Source organism: Piliocolobus tephrosceles, chromosome 11, assembly GCF_002776525.5.
Source record: "Piliocolobus tephrosceles isolate RC106 chromosome 11, ASM277652v3, whole genome shotgun sequence".
In the NCBI taxonomy this organism is placed as follows: domain Eukaryota; kingdom Metazoa; phylum Chordata; class Mammalia; order Primates; family Cercopithecidae; genus Piliocolobus; species Piliocolobus tephrosceles.
The window spans coordinates 1288150-1291786 of record NC_045444.1 but is presented as its reverse complement, the minus strand read 5'-3'; positions in this window follow the sequence as shown (position 1 = coordinate 1291786).

Sequence of the window (3637 nt, the reverse complement as noted above, 5' to 3'; positions counted from 1 at the left end):
AAAAAAAAAAAAAAAAAAAAAAAAAAAAAAAAAAAAAAGAAATGCAACTGTCTTAAGGCCCCCTCCCTAGAAATCTCATCAAATAACCAGGAAAGATTAACCACCCACCTGCAAGGAGAAAAGACTAAAAGCTGTCACCAAGCCCAGACTTTTCATCTATTCTTCTGAGGGCGGCTTTGAGGGATTGCTAGGCAGGCTTTACCTGCATAATAAGACAACCTTTGTTCACAGCGCAGTTTCGTCCCTCACTTTCCCTTAAATTGCAGTTCCATTCCGCTTCCTAAGAGGACATTTATAGGAAGATGTCTGCCTTCTGGGTCCATTTCATTTCGCTCCAAATTATTTACTAACCTTGAAAATTACCTACCCCCATTTCCCTCTGTCCTATGCAGAGGGTGCTGTTTAAACTTCAGTCATCTGGCACTCTTCTTTGAGTCTCATATTTTGCATGGCTCCTGTGTTTATGTATGTTAATACGTTTGTATGCCTTTTTCTCCTATTAATCTCCTATTGTCCCTTGATTTCCAGTGAACAATCAGGGGGCCTAGTGGAAGCTTTCCTTTTACCCTTACACTCCCAAGGCAGCCCCAGAAGCCGTGTTTTTGAGGCAGAAGCCTTGCTGTAAGCACTCCTGGACAGAGCTCCTGCATGAGCAGAGGTGGCAGAGTGTGCTAGTGGGAGGAGCTGCAAGACTAGATACTCTCTCAGCTGATGCCGGGGCTCATCCCTGTGAACTGGCTGTGCTGCAGTCTGCAGGGCAGCTCCTGTGTGCCAGGGGCTCCACAGGCATCATCTCTGACATATTCAGTGCCCTTGTAGGAAGCCCCTCCACATACCTGTTTCTCAGTTGAGAACACGAATCCTTTAGTGGTAAGAACTGAAGGCAGGCTGGGCGCAGTGGCTCACGCCTGTAATCCCAGCACTTTGGGACGCCAAGGCAGGTGGATCACCTGAGGTCAGGAGTTCAAGACCAGCCTGGCCAACATGGCAAAACCCTGTCTCTACTAAAAATGCAAAAATTAGCCAGACTTGATGGCGGGCACCTGTAATCCCAGCTACTCGGGAGGCTAAGGCAGCAGAATCACTTGAACCTGGGTGGTGGAGGTTGCAGCGAGCCAAGATTGTGCCATTGCACTCCAACCTGGGCGACAAGAGTGAAACTCCGTCTCCAAAAAACAAAACAACAAACAAACAAACAAACAGAAAAAGAACTGAAGGCAGTTGCATGGTACATGGTGCTTTATGAACAGTCAAGCTGAATGCAAATCCAGCTGCAACTTCTTTTGTGCTGCAGCACTTGAATTGTGATGTTTCTTCTGGGCCCAAGAGGTCTCCTTTTGGTTGGCAAATATTCATCTTTTCAAGGCTTTGTTGGGTGGTTGGTTTTTCAAATGGGTGTAAGGCAATGGTTTTCAAGCTTTTCCACATTGCACCCCTAACCCCATAGACGCATAATCAAATAGAGGTTATACCTTCGTGATTGAAGCAAAAGTGTTATGAGACGAAAGTTACCCTTAGGACATGTGATAAGATCTGATATTTTACAATTTTATTCTTTTTCATTAAAGAAAGAGCTTGTTGATCCTACCCTCTCATAAAGCTGAAAGTCAACATTTGTGAACACTGGCAGGTGGCTGCATGTCAAGGTGAGGTGTCACCAAGCACACTGTGGTCACTGTGGTGGTGGGTTGGATGTAGCTTTTTGGGCTTCCTAAACTGGAGCCAGTGTAAGTGAAGAATGTAGATGGAGGATTGTCCCAGCCACACACCTGCTCTGACATGTACCCTGAGGGTGTGGCAGGGTTCAGAAGCATCCATTCTGCATCCTGCAGGGACACAGGATTCCCTACAAAGCCTGGGTGCCTTTGACTTAGTCACTCTCTCTGCTCCTAGTTCCTCCTCTGAGCACTGAGAGGGTTGTAGCCTATAACATCCATGGGGCTTTCCTTCTGGACATTCTGAGTTGGTTCCAAGTTAAACTTGACTTCCTTCTTCCTTAACCTTCCCCACTTTTCTTCCTAGCCTATAAAATCCTGCCCAGTTAGAGGCCAGAGCCACGCATGGACAAGCCACTGGAGGCTGAGGTGGGTGGCAGGAAACCGCCTTGGCAAAAATTATGACACAAGACCCATGTGAGCCCAGCGATGGCTGGGAGCACCTCTAAAGCCATCTGAGAGAAATCCCCTTTCTTGGTTATTTCTACCCTTGTATTATCTCCTCCTCATTCTATGTTAGATGCCCTCTCCCCTACTCGGGATTCCAATCAGCATCTGGAAAGCACTTCTTGGCTGGAGCCCTGAACCCTCCTGCCTCTCTGGCTTAGGCTCCAGTCCCTAGGGCAGGTGTCTTTGCCTGGCATCCCACTAAGAGCAGAGCCACAGCCTGGGCATGTGTGCCTCCATGCATGCAGTTTATTTGGGACGAGAGCTCAGGGAGTAGGGTGAGGGGCTGAGGGAGTGAAGTGGAGAAGGAGGGGAAGCCAAGACAAAGGTATGTTGTTGAGCTGATCTCCATCCCACTGGAAGCTTCTGGGGAGTGTGTGCGCTGCTGCCCCCCGACCCTGCACCCCACATACCTACCGCATGGCTGAGGGTTGCTGCAAGAGTCCTTGACAGTCCTGCACTCCTGAGCTGTGCATGCCTGTGGGACTGGGCTTCTCAGGTGACTGATGTCACCGTGTCGAAGAGGCCCTGGGGCTGCAGGAGAATAAAAGCTTCCAGGGGGCACACTGGGCAATGCTGTGGTTAAATGGTGGCTGAGGGGTGTGAGATGGGCACAAGAGGCATGTGATACAGCCAGGGCAGCCCCAGCGGGGCCACACAATCCAGACGCTGACTCACATGCACCTGGTGAGTGTGGGCACAGTCCCTGCTCTCAGCCACATCATTATCTAGCTAGCGAAAAAGACCGGATGTGCCAAACAATTGGTGAGGCCACAGGACCTTACATAATCCAGTTTCACAGCCTGTTTGCAATGGATGAGGATGTCAGAGCTGGAAAGAACTTCAAGGATCCTCTTGTTAATTCTAGTCCAACCTTCTCACTTAGAGATGAGAAAATTGAGGTTGGTTTATGCATTTGTGTAATGATTATGCCCATTTTATAAAGTGAAAAGGGAGAGAGGTTAAGCGACTTCCCAAGGTGGCCCGTGTGTTGAGTGATTCACCATTACATCCTAGAGGAGTGGGTGACTGTGGGTGACTGTGGGTGACTGTGCGTGACTGTGGGTGAGGCAGGGACAGGGTGGGAAAGGTCAGCTTCCAACACCTCCTCCGACTTTTGGTGCCGCCTGCAGAGGGGAGTCCTTGTTATTTTGGGCACATCTAGGAAGACCTCAGGACCTTTGCTAGAATCTTTGCCCATCTCCTGTAATAATTAATGGGTATTGATCGGCAAATAAATGCTTAAAGCGAGGGCTCCCTTTAAAGAACAAGCATACATTCCTGTAAAATTTGGATTTCTGCAATAATATGAATATTCCTTTTCTTACCTGCACTTCTGCTTTTGTCTCCTTAACTTTGGGCACTTCATCTTTTTCTCTCTGGGCCTCAGTTTCCCATTGTATGTAACCCTTTTAGTGCCTTGCATAGATGCATGCTTGATGGCCAACTGGCTGGTTGAATGCACGGGCCAGCTC